At 44.8% G+C, this 17,954-nt stretch overlaps 2 long non-coding RNA genes across 3 annotated transcripts in view; one reads left to right on the plus strand and one right to left on the minus strand.

Annotated features, from left to right (window-relative positions):
- Positions 1–17,954, plus strand: part of LOC308472089 — a 63,776-nt gene that overhangs the window by 18,056 nt on the left and 27,766 nt on the right. The window lies entirely within an intron of this gene.
- LOC308472090 lies at positions 644–16,044 on the minus strand. Its single transcript, XR_013983299.1, has 3 exons — positions 15,642–16,044; positions 11,157–11,215; positions 644–5,293 (listed from the first exon to the last, which is right to left on the minus strand). It is a non-coding gene; the product is annotated as an uncharacterized lncRNA (long non-coding RNA).

A 17,954-nucleotide genomic window follows, 5' to 3' on the forward strand; every position in this document is an offset into this window, starting at 1 on the left:
TTCTTATTTTGCCATCACCACGCTCCCACTTTACTGGAGGAGAAACTGAGGCTGAGAAATCATGACTCAGGCAAGGCTCCGTCACGCATTGCGCCGCGCAGCAAACCCCTTGTTTGACGTGGGGCCTAGTTCTCAAGAACAGATGAGATGTAAACCTGTTTCCAGATAGTACTCTTCAGGTTTCAAGAAGGGGCTCACATGATGGAATGCTCACACGCTACTAAGTGTTGAAAGCTAGTGTGTTGGCAAGATCCCTTCCTTTCTCTGTACAGGGAATTTGGTGTGTGTAGGTGTAATTCAGTCATGTGACATGGCACCATCCTGACACCAGTTTACTATCTCATCTGCTGTGAGAAGTAGGGAGCCACAGTCAGCTTCACTTCCCTGGCAATAGTACCCCTATAATATATGCTTTTGCATACAAAGCTTCTTGCAAACATGCCTTGTATTTTTTAAACAAACAAACAAACAAACAAACAAAGTATTTTATTCATGTTGTTGTTTAGTCGTGTCCAACTCTTCGTGACCCCATGGACCAGAGCACACCAGGCACTCCTGTCTCCCACTGCCTCCCGCAGTTTGGTCAAACTCATGCTGGTAGCTTCAAGACTGGAGTACATTTTATTTGTACTCCACTCTTAATCCATGGCTAGGATTCCTGCTCCTTCAGGTTCATCATTCTATCTACTAGTGTTGGTGTCCAGTTTATGACGAACACCATGAACTTGGGTCTAAGGGGGAACTCGTGAGATCAGGAGGAGCAGGGCTTTGGTGGTCCATTGCTAGAGATGAAAAAATATATATAAGGGATACTTGGGTGGTTTGGTCTCTGTAGCCTCTGAAACTGGGTATTTCAGAATGAAAGAACTTTAAAATAAGGGGTATTCCCTCAAATCATAAGACATCTAGCACCTCTAACCTCTTCTCTCTGCCCCATTCTCTGGGGGCAAGAGCACTGGGAGAGTCAGTGGAGGAGGGGAGTTGAAGGATCTTCTGGAGCAACAGCCTCTGTCTCTGACATCAGACACTTCCTCTCACTCTCAACCACTTCCTGAGCAGCAGCACATTATTTTCTGCTGGTCGACTGCAAAGTAGAGACTGGGCATGGGGGGAGGGAATACATGCTTGCAAGCACATGGCAAGGGAATGGCGGGTTGGTTTTGCTGCATAACCTCTCCTGATTTTCTACCCTGAAATGTAAAACTTGGAAATAAGAGTTCACTTGCACTCCAGTGCTCGCAGTCTCAGCCTCGCTCCCCCACAGCAGCAGGAAGTCTGGAAGCTGGAGTTCTCTCTCGGCTCTGCTACCGACTCCCTTGAGTTCCTTGGGAAAGTCCCTGACACTCCCTAGCTCTTTTCCCCATTAGCTCAATTAGAATAACAATTAAAAAACGCTTGGAACCACCCATTTGATCTCTGACACGTTTAGGGCAGGGAGGTTTTAATGATTTTATCATTAGGATCCTTAATGAACATGGCAGGATTCTAGGTTTTGAAGCGGAGGTGATGTACTAGGGACAACTGCCAGACCCTATAGCTCTTGGGTACCCAGGTGTTCAGTGCTTGCCTCCTAGAACTGTCTGGAAGAGGCACAGGAAAACATTGGCAGAGGCTCTTGAGAGTCAAGGTGGGGCGGGGGATTGCTGAGGGGAACCCATTCTTTGTGGTTCAAGGCTGGCTCTGACTCATACCTGGGCTAGAAGCTACTCTGCAAAGCTGACCCGACTAGAATACCCCTTCTGGATTGTCTGAACTGTCAACCTGTCCTCACATAACCTGTCTGGGCCTGTGGTTTGTCATGTTCTAACAAGGCTATGCCATCCCTTTCAAGTGTCCTACCCTGACTGAAGCACATCCCCTTTTCTGACTGAGATTCTCACCATGTGTTTATGTTCTTCTCCATTTCTCTACCAGCATGTTTATCAGGCTGCTGGAGACTGTTGTGGTAGCAACCACAGAAACTACCAGCGAAACTCCTTCAGATATTACAGGTTCCCTATATTTCTAGGCAGGATTGTGATTGTTAGAAAAATCTAACATGTTCTCTCAAATACCTGTGTCCCCCTAGTTTTTCCAAAAGCAATTCCAATTTTACAGAGTGACTCACCTGTAAATGTCATCCCTGCTCTCTAGGGCCTTCTGATACAGGTTATCTGAATCACGACTTTGTGCCTGGGGAAGACATCTAGAACTGAGGATCAATAGAACTGAGTGGAACTGACTTTGTCTAGAATATATTTCCCAGCTGGGTTTGGATGAACCTCTCCCTTTGGGGTAACACAGTGTGGGAAGGGATGGATGAGAGAAGAAATGGGGAGCCTTTGCCTCTTCCTATGTTGTTGTGCTATAACTCCCAGCATCCCTGTTGTCTTGGGCTAATGGGAGTGAAGAGTCCAACAACATCTGGAAGGCCACAGCATCCCTGAATTAGAGCCAGCTTCGGTTTACTGGGCCATGTGAATCTTCTGATCCCAGAGATCAAAACACTGGGAGACAATTGGTGTGATTCTTTGGAGAGAGTTGTGATGTTTAGCAGTATTTTGCAAACATTTAGGGTTCAGTTCACTCATGGGAGGAGGAGATTGTCAAAAAAAAAAAGAAAGAAAGCCCAATTGCTCTTTCCATCCCAGCCTGTGCCATCCCACGCAGCTGTCTCCCAGCTGTGTAAAGGAGTATATTTATAGGAAGGAGAAGTTGAGCAGGCCTTAAAGTCCCTAAAATTCATGGGTGTCGGTCAAGCAGAGGAAGAAAAAAACCGGAGGAAGAAAAGAACATTCAGAGCCAGGGAGCCTCGCAACAGAATAAAATGACTTGCAGCGGCCCTTGCCTCCTAATTAATTAATTAACCCCAATTTTAAAAAAATTCTGGAGTAACTACTGTTTTCCTGGAACTTCACAATCAAAAATATGAATTGTACACACACACACACAGAGAGAGAGAGAGAGAGAGAGAGAGAGAGAGAGAAATGCTCTAAAAGCTGTATTACGGCTATTCTATATCTATCTGCCTATCTCTCTCTTAAAAACACATTTTTTCAGCCAGCTCTTCAGCCAAAAGGGTTCCCAGAGCAGCTGACAAAGTTCACTAATAATTCATAATTCATTTACTGCAAATATGGGACACCCAAGGGGAAATAATGTGTGTTAAATCTGACCTTGAACATGAGAGTTGTCAATCCACCCTTGGATTCTTGCCATAGCCTAGCAAAAAACCAGTGCTACAGTTTTCATATATCTGGTTTTAAATTTCTAAAAGGAGGTGTTGGGATTCATGCCTATCTGGAAGTCTTCCTACCCCCACCCCTGTACTCTTTATCACAGATACCCAACATCTGGTTGTGGTTACATATGCTACAATGAGATATTCTATAGCTATGTGCTCCAAACAAAGCCAGGGCTTTGGCACTGGAAAGAGGTTCCCAAGCTAAGCCCTAATAAATCCTGCTATCCTTTCACTCCTTCTTTTGGTTAAAGCTTTGGTGTTACGTGCACTTGGGAAAGTTCTCCATTTAACACCTTCAAGGAGTAACCCCCATTCAACACAATGGGACATTTCCAAGTAAACATGGTCAGGACTGTGCTGTAAAAGAAAAGGGAGGCTTGTAGAAGCAACAAAGCAACAAGAAGGGAAGTCCTCAGTTCCTGGGGGTTGGGAGGAATTGGCACCCTGCCTTAAAAATGCAGAGCAGAAAATCTTTAATAAAAACAATTTTTAAAAATGCAGAGCAGAACAGATGGACACAGCAAGCCCAGGACACTGGGCTCTCAAGCATGGAAGTCAAAACTTGGGATAAAAAAAGAGGTTTGGAGGTGGAGAGGCATACAAAGATTAAAAGAACTGGGATGTGGTTGGTGCTTCAAAGCAATAGTAAGAAGTAGTGACTAGGTTGGAAATACAAGATTTTAAAATTTTATTGTCAATTTCTGGGCTATGCGAATTAATGAGCCTCCCAGTCAAACACACCATTCACATACACTGGTACCTCAAGTTACAGACACCTCAGGTTACAAACTCCGCTAACCTGGAAGTAGTACCTCGGGTTAAGAACTTTGCCCCAGAATGAGAGCAGAAATCGTGCAGCGGCAGTGCGGCGGCAGCAGGAGGCCTGATTAGCTAAAGTGGTACCTCAGGTTAAGAATGGACCTCCAGAACGAATTAAGTTTGTAACCAGAGGTACCACTGTACTCAGACTTAAAAGTGACCAGAATGATGAGAACTTATCTGCACCCAGAAGCTCACACAAGCTGTTTCTGGCCCTTTCTGCAGATAGTTCAACTCCTTAGCAGTTAGAGTGTTCTTGACTATTCTGTGACACTTCCGTCAACTCAGCCAATAGCAAAGGGGGCTAATTGCTTTGACATCCTTGCTTTTGTGACATCACTGCAATTCAGACACGGCTATGCAGTTCTAAACGACAGCAACCTAGGTACATAGTGTAAATGTTCATCTTTTTTGGGGGGGGTGGAATCCTTGTGTCTTGGGGAAGGAGTTGGCAAGTGGGGGGTGCATAACAAAATGAGGATAAAGAATCTTGTGGCTAAGCAGATTATAGGAAGCCGCAGTGCAAAACAATGGGGAACCACTGGAGTAGGGGATGGGTGGCAGGACTGCATGGGGCTCAGTTCAGGCTTGAGGGTTTACCTTTTATAGTGTTTGTTTCCCCTATAATTAGCCAACTGTTCTTGTGCATTGAGAAAGCTCCAGGTGTGGCCAGTTAAAGGGCTTTAAGTGCTGACTCAGGCTTTGCCACCCCCTCCCCCTTTCTGTCCCCGAGATGCACTGGTCTGGCCAGTCTGGGTGCCAGGCCTCCTATTGTAGCAAAGCTTGGAGACGACGCCAACCTGGCGCCGTGCTCTGCCCAGCCCTGGCTAGCAGGGAGGCGGCTCTAGCCCAGATGCTCCTGCAGGGGCAGGTTTCTCCAGGGTGGAACGTGCCTGTGTGGAGTGAGGCTGGGCTGGAGACCTGGCGAGAGGGATCCTCCTCTAGGGAAGTATTTTGCATACCCACCGGCTTCTCTCAGCACCTTGGTAGAGTGAGTTGCCTCCCAGTGAACAAGCTGTGAAGGCCCATTCCCTTTGGACCTGACCAGCATCCCTAAACGGCTTTCTCTGTAAGCTTATGCACACATCTGTCAGCAGGTCTTCATTCTGCTCTGCAGTCTGCCTGTGCTGAGATCTTGTGCCTTTAACAACAGAGGCTACAGGCATAGGTTCAGCAAGGGAAGCTTCCCCACTGTCGGATCACATTGCTAGGTGAAGCCGCGCCTACGGAAGCTGTTAAAGGCACAGGGTCCTGTAAAAAAGAATGACAGTAAACAAACATTTGTGATTGTGACATAAGAAATATCATTAGTGAATCACAATATAATTTATGGTGAATTACATCTAACTATAATTTTATTATTATTTTTTAACATTTTTTTTATTAAAGATTTCTTGGTTTACAAAAGTATTAGCAGTGTCTCTCTTTTCAAGTTACATTTTCTACAGATCAGTTTCATCTGTTGAGATATTAGTGTTACATTAGGCAGAAGAAGGGGAAAGAGGTGGAGGGGGCCATAGTGAGTGGAGTTGGGTGGCTCGCCAAGTGATTTGGGGCCAGTTTTCACTCTCAACCTGGCCTACCTCATAGGGTTGTAGTGAGAAAAGAATGGGGAGTAGCAGTACTGTGGACACCACCTTGAGCTCCTTGGAGGAAAGGTGAGATACAAATGTAATAATGAATGAATAAATAACCCACGTTGCCTCCAAAGAGCATACGTGATCCTTCCCCTTGCCCATTTTTTGTTGTCACAACAGCCCTGAGAGGAAGGTTAAGCCAAGACATAGTGACTGTCCTGGGGTCGCCTGGTGAGTTTCATGGCTGGGGGGCAGGTGGTGGATTTGAATCCTAGCATTATAGATCCCAATCCTGCACTCTTATCACTGCAACACACTGGCTGTCATATTGTACCTTTTCTGCGTTGCGTGTGCGCAATGTTTTTTCCCTCTCTCTCTCTCTGCTTTAGGGATGACTGCTTCTTCCCTGTTTTACTGCATTGGACTTACCTGCAACCTCAGGATATCACCAAAGCTACCATGTACAAATGTAGGTGTTAAACAGGCAGTATGAACAATACAGGAATTAAACAATGTTTGCAAAAAAGAAAAGAAAAGAATGACAGTAGCCTTGTATGTTCAAACAACTGCCTTACTACATTGTTTGCTTGTGCATGTGTGGGTTTGCCAATCCCGACCCCTGGACAGAGCTCCTGTGCCTTTAATAGATGCATGGCAGATAAAAATTATTGTCTTCCAGTGAAGACTTGGAATTTCATGAGAATGTGGTAGTACCCTAGAGATCCTCCACTCCAGTTTCTACATTGTGGTTTCCTAAACTTGGGTCTCCAGCTGTTGTTGGACTACAACTCCCATCATCCCTAGCTAGCAGAGCCAGTGGTCAAGGATGGTGGGTATTGTAGTCCAAAAACAGCTAGAGACCCAAGTTTGGGAAACCCTGTTCTACATCCCCTTCAGCACTGCCTCCTCTGCCTGAAATGTGCTTTTAAAATTCTGGATAAATCACAGGAGGATGTTGGGGGGTTGGTTCTGTTCTGCCTACTGCCCAGTTTGAAGGGCTGGTGGGAATGGCTCTTGCAACATGAACCCATGCCTCATTGCTGTGTGAGTCAAGCACAGGCAGGGCCAGACCTATTGTAAGCCATAGTAAGGTGGTTGTGTCAAGCGGCAGAGGGGTGGGGGTGGGGGAAGCACCACCAAATGTCCTCCCCACTATGTTTGCATGACATGATCTAAGCAATATGAGGTTTCCAGATCCTGGGTGAAATACTAAATCCTTCTATGCCAGTTACTCTCAGCTATTTCTTTAATAATAGTGGGAAGAAGTTTTTATCTCCGAGAAGTATTGCATTATTGATACGAGCCTCGAGTCTTTAGCAGCATGAGTCTGTGTGAGTGGCTGTTCTTCTTTCTCTCCTGCAAAGACACTATTGCTTGGCCCGCCCTGCTTCTCAGGACTTTCTTGGGATAATTCCAAATATCCCATTTATTGACTGGCTTGGAAATCATCTTGATGATAGATGATATATATATTTTGTATGGCTGACTTGTATTTGGTATGCCCCCCCCCCTTTTTTGTAAATATATGTTCAGTCGCTTCAGCTTTTGTTGCCACTGACAGCTGTTGAAGGGGATCAGATAGAATTTGGCAGGACATGTTGGAGGTGGCAGAGCTGGATTGCGTTGTTCAGGTTCAGCAGGCAATTTTCATATCAGTACATTTGTGGGTTCGAAGGCGGCCGTAGAAAGAATGAGCCAATCTTGGAGGATGAGATCTTGATCCTGGAGTCTCACACTCAAGTTTGGCCATTTGCAGATTCCCCATTGAAATCTTTGTGCCAGGGCAAGGAGGAGTGTTGGAAGCTATGGAGCTGCAGCTGCAACTGTTATCTTCTAAGAGCGCAATACACAGTTTAATCATGGAAGAGTATTTTCCTGACAACACTAAGTTCTAGAAACCTAGATGCTTTAAAAATAAAATAAAACCCCAGGTGCCCTATCTATTTAATCAGAAGAGAAGTGCCATGAATGAAAGAGACGGGTGAGGAAAGCTTACATTCTGGCAATGGGACTATACTGTTAACACTTGGGATCTATCTCATATACAGTATCCCACTGAAACCACTTAAAAACTCCTCAGCAGGAAGAAAAACAAGCATCCATTCTCATATAGACTTTGGGTGGAGGGCTTCCCACAAACAGGTTTTCATTTTTCTCTGCCTCGAAAGTATCCCACTTGCTTTTTTAGGGGGAAGGGCAGAGGCATGCATTGCTGCACAGGCTGAGTAGGAGGCAGACGGGCACAGCCCTGGGATGGGCAGAGACACGAAATGCCAGGATTAGAAACTCCCTGCCCTTGGCACTAATCCCTAACTGTTCAGAGAAGCCATAGCTTGGCCAAGCCCCTTCTTCACCCACCCACCCACCTTCCTCCTACCCTGAGTCTCTGAACACAAGTAAAAAGGGGTGGTTTGGTTTTTTGTATGTTATGTGGGGAGGGGCATATGCAGATCTGTAAAGAAATGGCTTGAGGTGGTTGGAGTCAAACAGAACCAAAAAGAACCAGGGTGTGATTGGGTTGGAAAAGCTGTATCTGGCTGATGGAGAAAGGCATAGAAAGCAGGTGCGGAAACCAGCACTGGATGAGCTGTGGGGTCTGCTGATTAGAGAGAGATAGAGAACAAAGGAACATTTCTTACATTTGGCTTCGGATTTCTGAGCCTGGTTGAAAATTGAGAACTAGGATCCTGTGGAGTGAGTTGGGTCTGGTTTTGAGCAAATTGGAACCAGCTTAATATCCATCTTTCAGATTTCCAGCTGGCTGGCAACATAAAGGTAGCATGCTGCTGGCTACACCCAGTGCCCCGAGTACATTCTTCTGGGACTCTGTGCCCTGTGGCCAGGCCTGGCTCTGTTACAGCCTCTCCCCTGATAAGAGCCCTACCTCTGTCTCTGTTTTTATGACTGTCTGGCGTTTAGTCCAGACCAGGTTTGTTTATTTCTGTCAGAGACCGTTCAAGTGGGAGTCTCCATATGCATGTCCCAATTGGAGAGGGCAGCTAAGGGCTGCTGGCTGTGCTGGAGCCCGTGCGTGAGCACAGTTGATCCTTTTGTGGTGCATTCATCCATGTACAGGTGCCAGCCATAACCTTCCCCATTTCAGACACTCCCCAAAGGCAGAAGAGGCTGCTACATTCCTCTCTCCCTCTGACAGCACATGAGCATCTGTGTAGAAGCTGCTCTGTTACAGTAATCATGGAATAAAAACTCCTCCCTCTCTAGTTCTGAACTTTCAGTCTTCCAAGCTGGGGTTGCAGGCATGTGTTAGTTGCATTGTGGGTAAAAACACACACCCTGCTGTTTTGCAGCTGTTTGCCAGCAACATAAGTCTTCAGTTGATCTCTGTGTTTTTTATTTTCTTTCTAAAAGTGGATTCAAATCCCTACTTCACTCATAAGGTCATACTGGAAAAACCACCATTTTACTACACAGTGTCTGATTAACTGTGCAGTCTTATGCATTCTATTCAATGGGAGTTACTCCCAGGTTAAGTGTATATGGCAGTGAAGGGTTACCTGCAGCCTTGACTTAATTTTACATGAGTAACAAGGAGGGGAAGGGGAAGGGGAAGGGGGGGAGAGGGAAGGAGAACTCGGCCTGCTTTTGGCTCAGGTCCCAACAAGATTAGTGTTCGGCCAGCAGCAACAGTGACTGAAGTGGAGTACCTGGCCTTTTTGAACAGAGAGCTTAGTTGGAGACGAGTGCTTGCCTTGTCTTTGGGAGACACCACTCCCTGCTGTCCGAAGAACAGTGTGTTAGGGCAATTCAGTTCAGACAGGACACGGCATCCACATGTAATAAAGGCTGGGAGGGGGGCAGGAGTGAGAGCCAAGGGTGAGTCACAGCATTTCAGCTGTATGGCATTGCTGCCCCCTTCTCTAGTTTACATGTGTGGGGTGCCTGGCCCCCCTTGTGGTTGGAGTGGAGCATGGGTTGCCGTTGGGTGTGTCTGGAGTTCCAAAGTGACCTGCCTGTTGAGTCCTAGGCTGGAAAGCGCTATCAAAGTGCTCAGGTTCCTCTCTGTGTTCTGGTGCCGGCGTTATATTATCAGGGAATGTGCTATCCTTGCTTGGGGATTCATCCTAGCTGAGGTAAAACGTCATTTGGGACAAGATATATATAAAAAAATACGACGGGGGAAGTATATTCACAAGATATGCTCTCTTACAGTAAAGTTAAAGGAAAGCTATTTCAGGATCAAAAAGCTACATGGGTATTTCCAGTAGTCACTTAAAGTTTCTTCTGGATTTTGTTCTTTGTGTAGAAGCATTTTGAGGGTTCTGATATGGCAGTTCATTGGCACCTGCTGTGCCTCTCTGGATGGCAGAGCTGTCCCAGTCCTGATTATTTCCCCTTCCTCCTTTGGATAATTCAGCGGGGGCGGAGGTGGGTGTTATATTTAGTGCTTCCTATCCAATGATCCCAAAGGGCTTTCCACAGATGGGGAAGCTGAGGCCACAGTGGGGAAGTGAGTCACTCAGCTTCAGATGCTGAATCAGTAATAGGCCCAGGAATAGAACCCAAGAGTCCTGACACCAAACTCCTCCCAAAATCTGGATGGTCTCATTCCTTTATCAGAGATTGCAAAGGCTTTAATCTGTTCCTATGTGTGGTTTTCCGTTTTCAGAAGGAAGTCTCAAATGGGGCTCGCTCACAAGTAAGCCAGTATGAGATTGCTTAAGGCCGTGTTCCTCTGTCTGCTTACTTTGTAGTAGCTCCAACTGTACAAAGTGGAGTTTACTGAGTAAACCAACGTAGGATTGAACTGCATGCAGGGATACATTAAAGTCTAGCTGAATTTGGTTTTTATGATGTATGCTTTGAATCCTACAGATTTAAATGGGGGTTGGGGGTCTATTAGGCTGTATTGTAAGCATCTGTCTGTCCTGAGATACATAGACTGCACCACTGGAAGAGAAGTCAAACCATTGCATAAGAAGTACTGAAGTGACCTCCCCCCCAGGGTGCAAGCCTGGGCAGTGTGTATGGAGGTCCTGGACTGCCCAGATAACAGGACCCCAGTCTTGGCCTCACTGATGTGATCCAAAGGAAAGCAGAGCAATCCATTTTGCACCAGTTTGGCTGCAGGAGTTGCTGGAAGGAAGTATACAAGGCGCCATCCAACTGTCTTAGGGACTCCTCTCCAGATTTATGTAGGGTTTACTCATCCTTTTCTTCTCCCATAGATATCCTGCATACCATACATTTAAAGTGCACAACTTTCCCCAATGAATCCTGGGAATTGTAGCTCTGTTGATATAAACTACAGTTCTCAGGATTCGGGGGCGGGGGGAGCTCTTTAAATGTGTGGACACAACCATAGAGTTTGGGAGACAACCATACACATACTTTTATGGAAGTTAGTCTAATTGAACTTAATAGGACCTACATTTGAGCAAACATATTTAGGGTCAAACTAAAGGAGTGGTCCTATTCTTAGGGTTGTATCCAGCTGAGTTCTGCTTAGAGGAGATCCATTGCAGCTTTTGAAGTTAGTCATGCCCATTAATTTCAATGGGTAGGACCAGACTGCTTACCTGATAGTAAAGCCAATGGAACTCAATGGGTCTGTCTTCTGAGTATATATGCATGGTTCCTATAGGGATAAAGAGTTCTTGAGTTAACTCAGGCCCAGCCACTTTACAGCTTTCAAGTTCAGAGTCATCCCTTTCAATTGTGCCTTGGATAAGTGTGGACTATACCAAGAACCACTACTTTTCGATAGAAAAAAGGTTTGAGTGAGTAATGGTAAACCATCCCAATGGCTCAGTCAGGGATACCAATAGCATTTTCTAGGCCAAGCACACTAGATGAGGATTCAGACCAGGGCCAGATTTACGGTAGGTTTGATGAGCCCTAAGCTACTGAAGGTAATTGGGCCCTTTATATGTCCAGCTGTCCTTTGTCAACAACAAATTGTCACTGTTTTTTATGTTGAATATATGCTATATGGTAATTTATGGACCTAATAGGTATCTAAAGCCATTTGCACATAACAAAATATGTATTTTATCAAAGCAATTGTTGAACTGAAATACAATTAAAAAGAAGTATATTAATAGCAAACCAGTGATATTTTAGGGAGCAGGCTAGCAGGCAGGGCCCATTACTTACATCATAAAGGTAAAGGTAAAGGTACCCCTGCCCGTACGGGCCAGTCGTGTCCGACTCTAGGGTTGTGCGCCCATCTCACTTAAGAGGCCGGGGGCCAGCGCTGTCCGGAGACACTTCCGGGTCACGTGGCCAGCGTGACAAAGCTGCTCTGGCGAGCCAGCACCAGCGCAGCACACGGAAACGCCGTTTACCTTCCCGCTATAAAGCGGTACCTATTTATCTACTTGCACTTAAGGGTGCTTTCGAACTGCTAGGTGGGCAGGAGCTGGGACCGAACGACGGGAGCTCACCCTGCCGCGGGGATTCGAACCGCCGACCATACGATCGGCAAGTCCTAGGCACTGTGGTTTTACCCACAGCGCCACCCGCGTCCCTACTTACATCATAGGAGCCTACATAACACAAAACAAAACACTGTTGCTGTATGTAGGTTTTATTTTATTTGTTTTTTATCTTATATTTTGGAAATGTAAATCCAGTGTTTTTCCTTTAATTTTTTTTGGGGCCCCCAAGAGAGTAAGGCCCTAAGCTATAGCTTGTTTAGTCTATACGTAAATCCGGCACTGATTGAGACCTCTGGCCCAGTTGTGAAAGAGGATACAAATTTGCATAACATTTTCACATGCTTCCTGTGTGTGGCAGCTTGCATCCTCCTTTCCAAGTGGGGTGGAAAGCTCAAAAATAAAAAAGGGGCCATGTGGAACTGAAAAGATGTCTGATAGACAGAATGTAATCAGGTGAAACTTTCCCCATCATTTTATTTTGATTCTAGAAAAAAACAACCTGTTGGATTCCTGCCTGCCACACAGCTCTAAAATGCAGAAGAGCCCTGCGCTCCCCTAGTTCCAACCCTAAATCATGAAAACAATTCAAGTTTGATGAGTTGTACACCAGCTATGTTATTGTATCTTTTTTCCATCAGTTGTTACTGGGCTGGCAATACTACATTCATTCCAAACCAGGTATACTTCTGATGGCAGTTAGGAGGGGGCAAGGGGAGGTTAAAAGAAATTTAACATTTATAGTAATCAAAAGTTCAGGTGCCCATGCTTCTATAAATTCCAGATTATATTGTCAAAAAGCATGTAGTGTATTCTAAGAGCATTTGCTGTGATTATTTTTTATACCTCATAATCCCTACACTAGGGTTTACAGCACAGGTCAAACAGCCACTCTTTTCTCTCTCCCTTTTTCCTTTAAGTAAAAAGGATTTAAGTTTTTAACATGAATATATCCACAGTGGTACCTCTGGTTAAGAACTTAATTCGTTCTGGAGGTCTATTCTTAACCTGAAACTGTTCTTAACCTGAAGCACCACTTTAGCTAATGGGGCCTCTCGCCACCACTGTGCGATTTCTGTTCTCATCCTAAAGTAAAGTTCTTAACCCGAGGTACTATTTCTGGGTTAGCCGAGTCTGTAACCTGAAGCGTCTGTAACCTGAAGCATCTGGAAGAAGAAGAAGAAGAAGAAGAAGAAGAAGAAGAAGAAGAAGAAGAAGAAGAGGAGTTTGGATTTGATATCCTGCCTTTCACTCCCTTTAAGGGGCCTCAAAGTGGCTAACATTATCCTTTCCCTTCCTCCCCCACAACAAACACTCTGTGAGGTGAGTGGGGCTGAGAGACTTCAGAGAAGTGTGACTAGCCCAAGGTCACCCAGCAGCTGCATGTGGAGGAGCGGAGACGCGAACTCGGTTCACCAGATTACGAGACTACCGCTCTTAACCACTACACCACACTGGCTCTCAGCTGTAACCCAAGGTACCACTGTATTTTAGTGTTATACCAGCAGCAATAATCCATCCCCAGGAAGCCCTCCATGACTGTAAAGTAACAAACTATCCCTACCCAACATGTTGTTCCTACAATCACCTTATCCCCCCACAAAACCCCTGCATTTCCTAGAATTAAAAACAAACCCAATACACCAATGGACAGGATAACAACACTAGCCTACACTGCAGGATTGCCATATCCTGCTCTCTTTCTCATCACCCCTGCCCCAGCAATATTAATACAGCAACACTGGGTTACTCAGCAGGGCTGATATAACCCATGTTTTCTCAGCCATAATAGCCACAATCCTGCCATACAGATATACTAATGATGGGTTTTATTTTTATTTGCACTAGCAAAGTAATTTTAAAATAATGTTTACTCAGAAAGCGCACGCATACACACACATAGTTTTTAAGAGTGAAAAGGCATGTTCTCCTCTCTTTGCTGCTTTTTTGTTTTTGGATGGACATGCACAGCTATATTTAACTCTTGGAGTTCTCAATTATTTTTTTCTGGGCAACAGTCACTTCTCTACCAAGGAAGATGGAAAAATACAGCTTCAGAATGAACCAGGAAGTGTCTTCTCCACTGTCTGGATAATGGATGTCCTGGGTCATTTTTGAAGTCATTTTTGGACCTTCTTCAGGCTTGTATCACTCTAAATTTCTCTCTATCACTAGTCAATCACATCTCTGACTTCACCCATTGGCTAAAAACACTGAGAGATGAGAGCAGGCTTTTTCCTCATAGTGCAGTTGTTTTGAATGGTGCCTGTAAATTTTGCTTCATAGTGTTTGTTCCAAAATGCTGAGAGGCTAAATTTTAAAAAGAAAAGAAAACTCAGCTGCAGGCCCCACCCTCTGGCTCTGCTCCTGGTAGAAATGTACCACCTGCACCCTTATCTTGGTGGCCATAGGTTAAATGGAGCCATGTAGCAGAGTACAAATGGCAAAATAAAGAACCAAATTCCAATTCTTTGAAAAGCTAGCACCCTGTGGAATGACTTACTGGTGAAACATAATCAATCACAAAATATATAATGCATAGTTAGTTTTTAGGCTGTCGTCTTAAGTGCGCTGTAGAGCCATTCCTATCGATTGTAATTTTTAAAGGCTTGAAGCCCTAATGAAGAGCAATTTAGCAATGTAATTAATGTACTGAATGCCAGATTAGCACACAAATGAAGTTGACAAGTTAACCTATACTCGGTCACTAACGCAGAAAAAGTTCAACTGCGGTTTTGTCTTGCATGCATTGGATTGAGTCCAGCTCCTCTGAAAGCAGCGGGTGTTTGGCCACTGACTACAATAGGAGAGGAATTGTGCCTTTCCTTTGGAGAGCTCAGGGAGAAGACGGAATTTGTAACTTGGGTGTAATGGTACAAAAGTGCTGGGTTGACATTTGATTCAAGCATTCATTGCAATATTTGAAATAGGTTGCTTCTGAGAATCTCATTATTAAAAACCTGAGAGGAAAACAGAAGAGAAACCCATACTGCCTGGGAAGCTGCCACTAACCAAACCTCTTCAGATCCGCACCGCTACTCAGCCACCCACATTTCATCATTTTAATTGTGCTCCCTCCTGCCCTTATTGATTGTGCATTCAGACAGACAGCTCTAGCACATTCATGTGGTAAGTTCAGTTAGACATTTTTTCCAAACCTGATGTAATCTCCAAAAGTGCACAAATATAAAATGCAGTTAAATGATGATGCCACTTCATTCATCCACCTCCCCCCCCCGCCCCCAAATATCTCCATGCCAACAATACCAAGCAACCAGTTGTGCGGCTGCATAATCTGTCCAAGTCCAGCTTGTCCCTTGTGTGGAAAAGAGGTTTCAGGGGATTCAAGGGTGCACGAAAGGTCCCAAAAGCTAAGGCTGGGATCTAGCATGAGGAGCTGTCCAAGGTTAGATTTGCCCAGGATGTTGGAAGACCCTTTCAGGAAAAAGGAATTCTAAACATCACTCCCTCTGATAGGCAGTTCATAGGACTCTTCAGGAGTGAAATAGCTATGCACACTATATATATAAAAAGCAGAATCCTTGTGTGTTCTTCTCGATCAACAGTGCAGTATTTCAATGACTCCAACTTTTTTAGTAGGTGTTGCAGCTCTTCCTGGATCCTTACCTTGAGCTGTTCCATCCTCTATTCCTGTTCCTGATTTCCTTTGCCCCACCTTCTTTGTTCCAGTTCTTCATGTACTTTGGACTGTATTATTGGTTATGATCTGTGTCTTGGCCTTAAACTCAGACTCCACTCTGGGTTTCTTGGAGTGTTTTCCTCAGCCTGGCCTGTTGCGCTAGCCTTGATTTATAGAAATGTACCTCCAAACCAAGACAGCCTTGACAAGTGGAGCCTGAAATCGCAAAGTCTGTGAACCCTACACATTATAAAGACTATATCAGTGCTTCATCCAGTCTCCCTTTTGGCCCCTAATTTCTCCCTCTGCCTAAAACCACTCCTCTTCCCCCCAACCCCCCCCCCCGCAAAGCACTATTTGATGCCCTGTAATACTTTTTTTACAATTGTATCACACTGTGGATCTGTAATCTTTTATTCCTGTGCTTTACAAGATAAAGAACAGCTCAAAACAAAACCCAAAGAGTACAATCTTAGTCATACAGAAAATGCATAGTCCTTACCTTTTATTTGTACTCAGTTTATATGTGGTTCTAAGGAAATTACTACATTTGTCCCTATTGACCCTTTGAATAGGGACTTTTGAATGCTTTTGTTTTATTAGAAATGCAGAAAAGGTAAATTATACTTCTGCATGGATGACGCTCGGGGTCCCTTCCAACCACAAATCTATGATTCTATGTCACGAACATCTACCCTGGGGTTTCTGCTGAATGGAGTTATAATCAATTAAAAATGGTTCCAAATTATGAGAAAAATAGCAATGTATTTTAGAACTGCGAAGGACCTGATGTGGCGTCACTAGTCGGATATTTCTGACTTTTATTGGTAAGCGGCAGAAGAGTTCCTTTGCATGCTGTGCTGCCTGTCTCTTTCTCCCTGCCCTCGTTATGCAAGCTCTCCAAGGCCGGGAACCTTTTAAACGCTTGCTATGCAAGGGTGTGTTGCCTGCCGCACCCTAACCTTCACCCTCCCGTATGATGCCCGAGTTAAGCAGGCAAACAAAGGCAGCGATTAATGGGCAATGCCAGGGGCTGGCACTTCCTCCTGTAGTGCCTGGAAGGAGGAGAGCAAGATCCAGGACTGACCTTCATCCCAGCCAGATGGAATCTGCTACATTTCCCCACTGTGGCAAGGGACTCCTGGATCGCCTCCTTTCATCGCATATGATTTCTGTATTAATTACTCACCTGTGGCACTGTAGCTTCTGACTGTTCCCCAGACGTATGCTTCCCCCTTTGTGCAATTTCACCATTATTTAGTTTCATGCAGCTTCCCACCCCTCATTTCATTAGTCCCTGCAAATATGGTAGAGTTTGGATTTACATCAAGATGGCAGATAGAAAGTTCTGGGACTTTCAGGAAAACCCAGAGTTGTATTTGTCTAGGGAGAATGTACTGCCACATTTTAGTATAAGGCTATCAAAATATGAGACAAGCTAAACCAAGGACCCATAGGTCAAGTGGACAAGCTGCAAAGCCCTCCTAGAAAATGTTCTGTTGTATACATTGAGCCAGGAAGGGAAACCTGCTATGCCCAGCCTACTTCCGAGTGGTAGATTTTGCCCATTTGTTAACAGTGTTCCTGGGCAAAGCGAAAATGGTACTCCCTCTTTTCATTATCTTTTTGCTTCTCCATGGTTCTTCTTTAGGCATCTTAAAGTTTGACTTCATTTGAGTAAAACTCACCAGGTGTTTAGCTCACAAGCTTTTACCAGGGCCAGCCAGCTTTGGGACATATGAAATATAAGTAAAGACATGAGCATATGTGGAAAGAGTTTTCCTTTACAACTAAGTAATAATTATCAGCCGTTACACATCATGGGCTAGGAGGAAGGACTTCCAGGAGAGCCTGGGCCCCATCACCTCTAATTTTAAGAAATAGGTGCTGCTTAATACATGCCACAGTCCTCTGTGACCCTCACTCTAGCCTTTTTCATGGACCAGGCAGAACAGTGCACATTTCTAGGCAGTGGTGCAATTAGGTAATTTTAGACTCTGGACTTAATAATTGTATGTGGGTAAGCTCGATGGATGATAATGTATATTATTTCACCTATTTCAAAATGTGACAAGCTGGCCATAATTGCATTTGGAGGTCCTGCTGTTCTTTTACTGAGCAGGGCCTTACTCTTCTGCTACAAATTCTTGCCCCAACAGCAGTGTTCGAAACTCCCGTTGTTTTGGGTGAATTTTGCAACAGGGAATTTCATTAGCACAAGCAGTTTCTGAGCTCTGGGCGCAGTACTGTGCCTAAGATTTCAGATTAAAACTGCAGGGTGGAAGGAAAGGAGGACCTTT

The sequence above is a fragment of the Podarcis pityusensis genome, assembly GCF_964106645.2.
Source record: "Podarcis pityusensis genome assembly, chromosome: 2".
In the NCBI taxonomy this organism is placed as follows: Eukaryota; Metazoa; Chordata; class Lepidosauria; order Squamata; family Lacertidae; genus Podarcis; species Podarcis pityusensis.